Raw genomic sequence first — 12,799 nt, forward strand, 5'->3', positions numbered from 1 at the left:
GTCCTACGGGGAGGTCTGGGAGGACGGTGCTGGAGACAGCACTGCAGGGCAGTGTGATCTGTAACAGCATACAGCTGTGTCCATGGGCGAGAGGGGCCCCACGGAGGGCGGAGTGGTTTCTGTTCTCTAAGCCCTTTGCTAGATTCTGTAGGAGGGTGTAAGGGGTACTCAGGTACCTATCAAATAAGAAAATATGTGAATTGCTGTGAGCAAAGTTCCTGCACCACGCCACAGAGATTCAGAAACGAGCACCACCCCTCTGATGGAGCAGAGTCAGGAAGGACTCCATGAGAGAAGTCGCATATGAGGTCTTCCTTTGACAATAGAATTTCAGGAAAGGGCGTGTGTGTGTTAACACAGTGTGTGTTAACCTGTTGAATGAATCTGGGAGACAGATAAGATGCTACTTCTGAGGGAAGACGGACCAATGGTGAGATCAAAACTCTTTAAAGGGTATAGGACCTTGGCAGGACCCCACTGGTGAGAGGGTGTGGACCTCACGTTGGCCCACCCACAACCTGAACCTTCTCAGCGTGCGAGAGAGTATGAGCGTGGCCATATTTGCACAGGACAGAACTGTAGCATGTTTTCCCTGCGGGTGATGGAATGACCACCTGCCCAACGTCTGTATTCCAGGTGAGACCCTGAACCTCATTAGAGCAGAGTCAAGTTGATGGCCTCACGTTCACCTGTGTGTCCTCAATGCTTAGTACTATGATTATCAGCCTTTAACCCCATCTTTCATGCTGGAACTCTAAGGCAGACCAGTGGCCAGAGTCTTAGATGCACTTGACTGAATACAGAGGGTGAAATAGGGAAAGTGAAACTGGTTTCCCAAGTGTGGGACCTGGGTGCAGCTGTGATTGCAAATGGGGAAATCGGACCACAGAGCTGAGTTATCTTTAGAAGGAAGGGTGGAGTACACATGCAAGTAAATGGCGTTTGGGGTAGAATCTTCTGGAAGGAGAGGCTACTTGAGAGCCCTGGGAGCACCTCAGATGGCTGAGTGGGGGAAAGCAGAGAGAAGAGGAGAGGGAAAAGGAGAGATGCTACTTCTGTGTTTCGCTTCAGAAATTCCTAGAAAGGTCAGGAGTGCTTACTGCTAATGTCATGCCCATGCTTCTTGTTCTGCTATCATTATTAAGAGCTGAGGGAAGTGATGGTGTTCCGCCTGGAGAAAACTTTTGTTCTTTATCACAATGAACGCTCATGACTTCTCGGCTTCCCCTTTTCCTCCTTGGAGAGAAAGCCCTTGGAAAGCGGTTGCCAAAAGTCCGCCTAGAAATTTTGAAGAGAGAAAGGTTGGGAATCAATGTTTATGGGTTGTCTGCAATGTACTCGGGACTCTATATAGTTGGTTCTTTTATGAGAGTCCTGTCAGAAAAGTCTCAGGACACATCCCGTGGTGGAGGAAATGAAGCCCAAGAGAGGTTAAATAATTGGCTTATCCTACAGTCGGTCAGAGCAAGCTGGGTAATTTGTGGGCCCCAGTGCAAAATGAAAATGTGGGACTCATTGTTCAAAAAGCAGGAGAAAGCTTTTACTTTCCTCTGAGGTCTTGTCACCAGCTGGATGGTTTTTATTTGCTATTTAATGTTGAGTTCCCTTGGGCACCAGGATTCTTGCAGGGACAAAGCTGACCCTCACAGGTGCCTGGGGCCGCACTCCAAAACTTCGCACCTGGGGAAGGTGCACCTGATCCTACCCACCTGCATTCACGCTCCTGCTGGGGGTGGAGTGTGGCAGCCTGAGAACCCACCCCAGGGAGGTGTGAGCCAAGGCTTCAAGACCCCAGTGCAGGCTCCAGTGTCCATTGGCCTTGTATCACAAGACGCAAAGCAAAGATAAAATTATTAAGAACTTCCGGACAGCAACTGCAGAGCATTAAACTCCAAGCCTGGGACCTGAGCCCAGGGCCCTACATGACTGCTTTGGTCAGATGCCTACAAGTTGGCTTTGTAGTTAGTACGTGGCAGAAACTCATCTCTTTCCGTTTTGGGATTGTCAGACCCATTCGACTGATGGGAAAACTGAGGCATGCAGTGATTTTTTTTTTCCCCCCCCAAGGACCAGGGCTGGTAAGTGGTAGAGGTGGTTTTTGAACTGAGTGACTGCACAGCTTACAGCCATCACATCATACGACTTCCAAAAGAGTGTGTTCTCAGCTTGTCTCAGGGCCTGAGGCAACCCATTCCAAAGATAGGAGCATTTGTATAGTCTCCAGATGGAGGCATCTGTTTCTTTCTCTGTCTCAAAGGTGAGTCATGAGGCTGCAGTGTGAGGTCCTTGGGCTCCTCCTTTTAGGGAAGCAAGGTCCTAGAGCCCAGAGCTTTGTCTCTCTACTCCAGAAACTATTATGGACCTCTGCAGGTAAAGCACCAGAATGCGAGTCCTGCCTGGTCACCAGGACATTTTCTTTGTGGCTTATCTCTCCTCTTGAAACATCACCTCCCAGAACTGGGTCAGGAAAGATGTAGGGCACACTCTGCACTCCTAATCCTGTGCCTGTGGAAGGCAATCCTCATTGATCACACCTCATTGGGTGAGCCTGGCCCGACCTCAAAACTGTCTACACGGCAAGCCACGTAGATGCTACCAGTTTGTTGGAGCTGTTCCAAGAGATGACATCTGTTTATGATTCTGCCAGAATCACATTGCTTGTCAGCCGAAGTAGGTAAATGTATTTTTTTTTTTTTTTAAGTAGGCTCTACCCTGGGGTTGAACTCATGACCTGAGATCAAAACCTGAGCTGACATCAAGAGTCACATGCTTAACTGATTGAGCCACTTAGGAGTCCCTGTAAAGTATTTTTTATCCCACCTGGGGATAGTCACCATCATCCCATCCATTTTCAGTCCTGGGAGCTTAAGTTCAAAGGTGACTAACAAGTGAATAGGTCCTAAGGTAGGGGCAGCAGAGGAGAAGCTGGATCAAGAAGTCTGAGGGCCTAGGGCAGCTTGGCTTGGAGAAATCTGATGGCACAGAGCATCGGTGACCAGGTGGTCTCTACTGGTGGAAGAATAGTCTTGATGCCCAGGGATCTGGTGTGTGTTATGTTGCTCTCTCTATAATGCAAACTCAAAACCTCAGATAGCAAAAAGTCAAGAATAATGGCCAATATTTGCACAGTTCATCACAATTTGTGTTCATTTGTCAGAGTAGAAGTTTCAAAAAGTTAAGGGCATGACTTTCATTAACATACAAAATCACTGCATGCCAAAGATTTATTTGCTCGTTTACGAAGGAATCAGTGAAATTATAAAGTCAGTTCAAAGAACACCTTGGGGGCACTAAGTATTTATATGTATTTAAAATAGAATATTAGAATTAGGTTGATAGGTCAGATATAAAGCTGGTTAATGTTCTACAGGTTAATTAAAAGCCATAACATTTGGGGTGTAGCTTTTCTATCAGACAGAAATTATTTGCATCTTTAACCAACAAAATGTATATTGTTAGCATCTAACTTCATAAACTTTGATAGTAAATAAGAAAGACAAAGACACATTCTGCTACATAATTAAATATTTCTAGGGGCAACCTGTCAATGCCCTTGTAAGATATTGAAAGGACATCCTGCCCACCTTCTTGCCTTATTTCCAAATTGTAAGTATTTTTTTGTAACACATTTATTCAATAAGTGTTTCTCCAGCTCCTATTATGTCCCACAGACTCTTCTAGATCCTGGGGATGTAACAGTGAACAAAACAGACTACATTCTTGCTCACGTGGGTCTTTTATTCTAGTGGGATTGGGATAAAGACAGTGAATAAAACAGGAAGATACACAGTGTGGCAGGTGGTGGAACGTGCTAAAAAGAGTGCTGGGCAGGAGTGTTAGGGTGTTAAGTACAATAATAAAATAAGAAAGGCTTCACTGAAAGCTGACATTTTAGCAAAGACCTGAATAAAGAGGGAGAGCGAACTTAGAAACATCTGGGGGAGAGCCTTCTGGGCAAAAGGAAGGACAAAGACAGAGTCAGTGAGAAGCAGCAAGAATGCCAGTAGGATTGGATCTTTCTGTTACGGAAATATTAAAAGAAATGAAAAGCTAGACAAAATAGCCTCCTTTACCTAATACCCCTTGTCAGTAATTAACATTCTGCTCTTATTTCATCTATCTCCTCACTTTTTTCCCCTCTAAAGTGCTTTATTTATTTATTTAAACCATTTTATTTTTAAAGATTTATTTATTTATTTGAGAGAAAGAGAGAGAGAGTGCGTGAGAGCGAGGGAGCTGGGAGGGGGAGGGACAGAGGGGGAGGAAGAGGGAATCTTTAAGCAGACTCTGCACTCAGCTGGGGCCGGATCCCAGGACTCTGAGAGCATGACCTGAGCTGAGATCAAGAGTGACTCAACAGACTGAGCCACCCAGGGGCCCCTCCCCTAAAGTACTTTAAAGCAAATTGCAGACTTCATATCATTTTGTCTATAAATACTTGTCTGTATCTCTCACAAAAAATAACATTAAAAAAAATAGTTGACATACCATTGTCACACCTGACAAAACTAAGACTAATTCTTTAATATTACCCCGTATCCACCCTGTGTATTTTTCTCTGAGTTTCTTAAAAATGTAGTTTTATAATGGATTTGTTCAAATAAAAATTCACATGTTGCATTCAGCTACTTTATCCTTTAAGTAATATCTTAAAGGATACCTTAAGCATCCTTTTTTTTTTTTAAAGATCTTATCTTTATGTAATCTCTGCACCCAACACAGGGCTTGAACTCAGGACCGCAAGATCAAGAGTCACATGCTCCACTGACTGAACCAGCCAGGTGCCCCTCTTAAGCATCCTTTAACTCCTAACCATTTTTCTTTCTCCATTTTTAAATGCCTATTAATTTGGAAGAGACTGGGGAGATGGATTGGATTTGAGGGTGGGCAGGAATGCATTACAGAGGGAACTGTGGAATTCCTTGGGCATCAGTCACAGCAGGGGGCACATAATGTTGCAGCACCCCACATTTAGGGGGTTAACAGAATTGGGTATTATCTGCCTGATTCATCTATTATAAAGTTCTTCGACAACTTTTCATTTCATTAGTTTAGCACCATTTGATCATTGTTGCCAAGATCGATTATGTCCATAGGGACTATACAGTGGATATTTTATAATTCTAAGACTCCTGCATTTATTTACTCTGATTCATCTAAACAGAAGTCTTTCTCACTTAACCCTGAAATAGAGTCCACAAAAGAAAGGCAGGAGAGATGCTTGATTCTTTTCCCTTATTTATCAGTTTACAGAATAATGAGTTGGTTAATGCCCTATCAATGTCTAGAGATTACCAACGAGTTTCTTTTTGGTTTCAAGTCTGTAACATTTAAAAAAAATAAATAAATCACCTATGGTCATTTTTACCAAGCTATTCAACTTGGTTTTCATAGTTTAAAAAAAAAACAACAAAACAGGTTTTTCTTTTTCCACTTATCCAATTTATGTACAATTAAATTAAATTATATAATGAAAACAACAAGTATAAGCATATTTACAAATAGATAAATAAACAACCAAGCTGGGTGTACTAGACAGTAGCCTATTAATCATGTAGAGAGAATGGATAATGTTGGTTAATGCAGTGAGTCACTGAGATAGGGGTCAGGTAAGAGTTTTTGCAATAAGTGAATTGAGAAGTGGTCAGGTATTTTTTTCTTGCCATTAAGGAACCCCTTAGAAATAGATCAGTTCAGAAAATTACCAAGACAAAGTTGTTTTTTTTTTTTTAAGTAGGCTCAACGCCCAAGGTGGGGCTCAAACCCACAACCCTGAGACCAAGAGTTGCACGCTTCACTGACTGAGCCAGCCAGGTGCCCCAAGACGAACAAAAGAGGAAACTGAATGAGATAAAATCAAGAATTGATTTGCGTGCGCGCACGCGTGTGTGTGTGTGTGTGTGTGTGTACGTGCATGCACACAGGGGTGTTTCAAGGATTCAGGGTTTGCTAGGGGAGGAATAATTATATTTGTGGATTTTTGTAGTTGATCTGAGTGGGGATCATCTTTTTCAACAAAATATCACCAGGAAAATTATCTACTGTGGAGGGAGGGGATGATGAGAATCTTGTTTTGAAGGCAAAAAAAAGTGAAAGTTGAGGTCAGAAATTTGAAGAATAAATGGAGCAAGAGAGTATCTTTCTTTTTCCTTGCAGTGACTCTTATTTTTTTCTAATTACAAAAATAAAACAAGCCTATTGGAGGACATTGAAAAAAATACAAAAATATAGAGAAGAATACAAAATCACTTGACCCCCAGAGTGGAATTCTAAATAGTGATGAATGCCACAATTACAAAAAAAAAAAAAAAAGGAGAGTCACAAAAGGAAGATATAGAGCTGCTTAAATGGATGGTTTCAGCATACACAGTTTTTTTTTTTTAAGATTTTATTTATTTATTTGACAGAGAGAGAGAGAGAGCACAAGCAGGGGGAGCTGGAGAGGGAGAAGCAGTCTCCCGGATGAGCAGGGAGTCCCATGTGGGCCTCAATCCCAGGACCCTCAGCGTATGCAGTTTTATAGATATAATTCAAATGTCTTCTATAATATGACATTTAGGAAAATCACTAAGCTCAATTTTCTATTTCCTAATAGAATGTATCAAACATGATGCATCCACATGGTAGAAAGTTATCTACGTCTTTGGTCCTTGGATGTTAAGAAGCAGTAAAGTCTGATTTGAAGGAACATGAGAAATTCCCCCAAGGCATATTTTTACTTGGCCTCGATCCATATTTGCCTTGAAAGCATTCAAATGTTACTTTTATTATGACTATCCAGCAAATATTATAGAGCCATTGCTGTGTTTGGCACCTCATAGTTTAAGTATTGTGAAATTCATAATAAAATTGCTTTCTTCGTTATCTCAGTTCCTGGGAGTAAGAGTTTGTCGATAAATTAACTTAGCTAGAGCAGTGTCAAAGTTAGTAATTAAATCTCCTTGGTAATTCTTCAAGAGCAAAGAAAGACTAAAAACACAGAAACTGTGAGATTTAAAATTACAAAATAAATAAATAAATAAAATAAAATTACAAAGATCAAAGACAGTGGATCACATTTTGGGGAACTTCCTTCATGTTTTAGCACTTCTAGATACAATTTTTTCAAGGGGACTTTTGAACCCCCGGTTAGGAACACATCAATTTTCCACCGAGAACTGTCCTCTTTGTATTTGCCATGTCTTTTTCCTTCTTCTGTATTCCTTATTCTCACGTCAGTATCTCCTCTCAATATTTTTAGGCTAAAGATTTAAATTATGAAAATTTTGAACACATTGAAATGTCTAGGGATTAATATTACAGATGCCTATCTACTCATCGTGCATAGTTAACAGGTGTAATTTGCTTTAGGTCTTTTTTCTAGGTTTTTTTTTTTTTTTTGAGTTTGAGTTTGAGTCCCCGTGAGTTCAAACTCACGACCTGAGATCCTGAGGTCAAGACCTGAGCTGAGATCAAGGGTCAGACGCTCAACAGACTGAGCCACCCAGGTGCCCCTTTTCTAGGTTTTACAGAAATAATATGTGACAGGTAAAATCAAAGTCCCTCTGCCCACAATTCCCCTTTCTTCTTTCTCTGGAAGGGAGGCTTGTGAACTGAGTGTTTGATATTTTGGATCAATGTGATAGGAGGCGTGCTTTGCCAAGAGGGAGGAAGAGTGAGGAAAATCTCTCTGGGTTTGGAACCCATAGTGTCTGCCACATTACATACGCCCAAACTGGTCTCCACATTTGTGGTGTCAGCTTACTTTCAGAAAAGTAGCCTGAAGGTCCTTGTTGCTAGGCATCCTTACCATCGCTTAGAACAATTTCGCCCATCTCTTTGTGGCTTTAATTTTTGTTTCCCTGATTACTAGCACAATCGGTCGTCTTTTTACGTGTTTATTGGCCATTCTGTTTTCTTGTGTGGGGTGCCTGTTTTTGTTTTTTGCCTGTTTTTATGTTGAATTGTCTGTCTTCTTTATACATTCAAGATTCTAATTTTTTGTCAGTTAGGCGGATGGCAAATATGTCCTCCCAATCTATGTCTTGACTCTTGAATTTATCAGATCCTTTGCATTACATGATTTTAATGTAATCACATTTATCATTTATGGCTGTGCCTTTTGTACCGTATTTAAGAACTTATTTTTTTGGGGGTGCCTGGGTGGCTCAGTTGGTTAAGCGACTGCCTTCGGCTCAGGTCATGATCCTGGAGTCCCTGGATCGAGTCCCGCATCGGGCTCCCTGCTCGGCAGGGAGTCTGCTTCTCCCTCTGACCCTCCCCCCTCTCATGTGCTCTCTCTCATTCTCTCTCTCAATAAATAAAATCTAAAAAAAAAAAAAAAGAACTTATTTTTTTTTAATCAGAGGTCACAATAAAGGTCACATATATTCCAAAAATTTTAAACTTTTGCTTTTTGCAATGAACTTTTTTATCCATTTGGAATTTATCTCTGTGTGTGGTATAAGGTAGGGTTATAATTTCATTTTTTCCCCACAGACGGATAGTCAGTCTGTGAGTACTATTTATTAAATAATTCATCCTTTACCAAGGGCTTTATAATGCCACTTCTATTGCATTTCAAGTTCATTAGTTTATTTTGGGATTCCCTAATCTGCTTTATAATCTGTTTAATCCCTAAATAATTACCACATTGTTTAAAATGCTAATGTCTTGATATCCAGCAGGGATGGTCCGATTTCTGTTACAACACATTAGTTTATGTATTTTGGAAGTACTTACAGAAACAGAATCATAGGGCACCTGGGTGCTCAGTGGGTTAAGCATCTGCCTTCAGTTCAGGTCATGATCCCAGGGTCCTGGGATTGAGCCCCGCGTTGGGCTCCCTGCTCAGTGGGGAGTCTGCTTCTCTCGCCCTCTGCCCCCAACTTGTGCTTGCTCCCTCTAGTGCTCTCCCTCTCTCTAATAAGTAAATAAAATCTTAAAAAAAAAAAAAAAAAAAAGAAACAGAATCATATACCATGTACTCTATCATGTCTGGCTTCTTCTTTTTTTTTTTTTAAGATTTTATTTATTTGACAGAGAGACAGCGAGAGAGGGAACACAGGCAGGGGGAGTGGGAGAGGGAGAAGCAGGCTTCCCACGGAGCAGGGAGCCCAATGCGGGGCTCGATCCCAAGACCCTGGGATCATGACCTGAGCCGAAGGCAGACGCTTAATGGCTGAGCCACCCAGGCGCCCCCATGTCTGGCTTCTTTAATGGCTTCAGCATGATGTTTTTGAAATTCATCCCTGTCGTGTGTATTAGTAGTCTGTTCCCTTTTATTGCTGAATAGTAGCCCATTGTGTGATTGTGCACCCCAAATTGTTTCTCCATTCATCTTTTGATGGACATTTGGCTTGAATTTCCTCTTTGGATATTATGAATAAAGCTCCTATGAACAAAGTGATTGTGTGAATATTGTGTTTTGTTTTTCTTGGGCAAATACCCAGAACTGAAATAGTGGACCCACATGCTTTGTAAAGCTAATGAAGAAACTATTAAAGGGTTTTACAAGGTAATCGTACGGTTTTACATGTTTACCATCAGTGTACGAATATTCTAGTTGCTACACATTCTTACTAACACTTGATATTGTCAGACTTTTACACTTTAGCTGTTCTAATGGGTTTGTAGTGGTATTTTTATAGTGTTTTTAATTTTGCATTTCCCTCGTGACTAATGATGACGTTGAACATCATCTCATGGGCTTATTGAATTAGGTTTTCACCCTGCTGAGCAGGGAGCCTGATGCAGGACTCTATTCCAGGACCCCGGGATCATGACCTGAGTAGAAGGCAGATGCTTAACTGACCGAGCCACCCAGGCGCCCCTAGCTCTTTAGTAAGTCTTGAAGTCAAATAACGTAACCCTTCCAGGTTTTTTCCTTTTGATTACTTTGGCTAGGTTGTTTGTATTTTCACATAAATTTTAGAATCATTTTGTCAATGTTAACAAAGCATGCTGAAATTTTGATTTGTGATCTGTTAAATCTACAGATACATTTTAGCGATAGTTACCATCTTAATAGGGAGCCTTCCAAGCCATGAATATGTTACACTTTTGTTTCTTCAGGCATTTAAAAATTTCTCTCAGCAATGTTTTATTTTCAGAGCACTAGTCTTGCATATATTTTGTTAAATTTTGGCTCAATAGTTCCTATTTTTGGATTGCTATAGCTTTATTGCTATTATATCAAAGTAGGATATATATGTGTGTTTATATAATAAGTATATATGTGTGTATGTATATATATATATATAATTTAAAAAATGTTTTCTAATGGTTCAAGTTTTGAATGTTGGTATTGTATCCACAAGTTTTAGACAGAAACAAGTTTGACATGTTTGGGAAATAGAACAGTTTTGGCAAGTAGCTGATGAAGGGCGGAAACGAACAATTTTAGGTCAGAGATGGCCAGAGATCACATAGTTATCAAGGTATAGGCGTTCAACATTTTTTCTTAAATATAGTCCAAAAAGATCCAACTTTACCCAAGAGCAGGTCCCAGAGTGATACATTTCCATAGCGAACATTACATTTCACTTTATGATTACTTCGTATTTAATAACTGTAATTCCCTATGGACCAGAAGCTTTGGAGGTCAGGGGTGGTGTGTGTCTTGTTAACCGCTGTATTCTTAGAGTACACCTAATACAGAGCCTGGTGCTCTGTGTTAATTGGACAAAAGAATGGAAATACAAAATACAAATAATTTTGTTAATATGTCTTATAAGTTCATATTTATAACATTTGGATATTACAGTAATGATAATAGATCTTAATGAGTACAAAAATTTGAACTAAGGGATTACAAGAAGTGACTGCCGCAGAATGATTCAAAGCTCAACATTAAATTTATTTTCTAATCTGTTTTGCTTTACAGTTTTAGGAAAATTGTCATTCCAGAAGATGATTGATTAGTAAGGAATTGGCTTGCTTAATATTCTAGGAGAAGCAGCTCTTTCTGCCCACAGGTGCGTTCCCATGCTTTAATAAAACCACCTTTTTGCACTAAAAAAAAAAAAAAAAAAAATTCTAGAAGACATGCTCAGGCTTGAAATGGGCATGAAAGGTGAGCTCATGGAAAGATAAATTCAGGGATATTGCTTTCTTAATGATACATTTATAAAATATTTAAATATAGGCAGCATTTCCCACAATCTTCCCCCAAGTAAATTCACAAAATACATGATCTAACATATAGGCAAAAAACCCAAACCCAAACCCCAAACAAACCTAAAATCAATAACAAAAAGATAAGCACCCCCACCAACCCCCCCTGCGTTTGGAAATTAAAACAGCTCTTCTTTGGTGATAATTCAGACAATCAGTTCACAGTCTTCATATTCCTAGACCAATCAAGAGCATCTGACACAGTTCATCACTTCCTCCAGCTTAATATACTTTCTTCAGTTGGCTTCCAGAATAACTCATTCTCCTGCTTTTTGTCCCACATTCCAGTCTTTGTTGGTTTTTTTTTTCTCCCAACTCTTCTGTTGGATTGTCTCAAAGCTAAATCCTTGGTCATTTTCTCCTGTTTGCTGATCTCAAATAGTTTCATGGCTTTATTTCTCCTGAACTTCAGACTCATATACCCCTCTGATTATTCCACAGCTTCATTGCATGTCTTATAGATATTTCAAATCCAGCGTGTTCCGAACTGAATGATCAGTGCTGCCTCCACCCAAGCCTTCTCCATCCCAGTTCTGGGCAACTCCATCCTTCCAGTGTCTCAGGCTACAAACCTTGGAATTATGATCTACTCCTTCTTTTTCTAACACTACGCATCTAATCCATTAGGAAATGTCAGGCGAATCGGAATCTATCACTTCTCACCATCTTAGCTGCTACCAGCCTGGTGCAGATTATCACTGGCACTTGCCCAGATTACTGGTCTCTCTGCCTCTGCTCTTTCCCTCCTTTGGACCGTACTCAATGAGGCAGTCAGAGAAATCCTTTGAAACTTAAGAAATATCATGTGCTTCCTGTGTTCCAGCTCCTCTACGGCTCCTCAGTTCTGCATGAGTGGAAGCTAAATTCCAGACAATGGCTTGGGAAGCTCCCCCAGTCTGCCTTCACCTCTGTCTACTATCCACCGGGCTTTCTCTGCTCCCGCCACCAGCCACACAGACTTCTTTGCTGTTTCTTGAACATGTCAGGCATTAGGGCCAAATTAATGGGATTAATGACGTCTGATCTTTCTTGATCGCAACTCGGAGATCACGAGTCCTCTGCTCTACCCCCTGAGCCAGCCAGGCGCCCCAAGAATCTTCTGCCTTTAAGACCCTACTTGGAAAATCCTGACTTCTTCAGTGAATCTCGCCAGTTGCTCTCTTCGCCCACAAGGTGGCAGTCTTGACCTTCAGTACAGGATCCCCCGCCTTAAATTTGAGAATGAACCGCTGACTTAACCCGTTTGTTTTCTTTGGGCCCAGACACCGTGCCCTGCAGGACTTGACAGCAGGAAAATTCATAGAATGAGTGTAATTACCCCTCGAGAACCAAGTGCTTTTAGGGATGAGGATTTGGGGTGTGAGAGCTTTCCCTGGGGGAGCAATACATTAAGAAGGTGATGTTGCTTTATGGGGGCGGGGCGGGGTGGGTGGTGGGACACTTTGAAATAAAACTTATTTGTGGGAAAGGTGACGGCACATCCTGAGAGGTGACAGCATAGAGTTATGAAGCATAAGGTAGGCTGACAACATACATATTTAACCACCAAACGTACCTGGTTTTCCCCTTGGCATAGGACTTTAGCTCTCTGCCCATCCCCTGGACCCCACTGGTTCTATCTCATCACCTGGGAAACACGAGCCCT

The 12,799-nt window shown here is 41.1% G+C and overlaps 1 protein-coding gene across 1 annotated transcript in view; it reads left to right on the top strand.

Moving 5' to 3' along the window:
* The window catches only part of CD38 (CD38 molecule), a 39,526-nt gene that overhangs the window by 6,158 nt on the left and 20,569 nt on the right, over positions 1–12,799 (top strand). The window lies entirely within an intron of this gene.

Source organism: Halichoerus grypus, chromosome 3, assembly GCF_964656455.1.
Source record: "Halichoerus grypus chromosome 3, mHalGry1.hap1.1, whole genome shotgun sequence".
NCBI classification, from domain to species: domain Eukaryota; kingdom Metazoa; phylum Chordata; class Mammalia; order Carnivora; family Phocidae; genus Halichoerus; species Halichoerus grypus.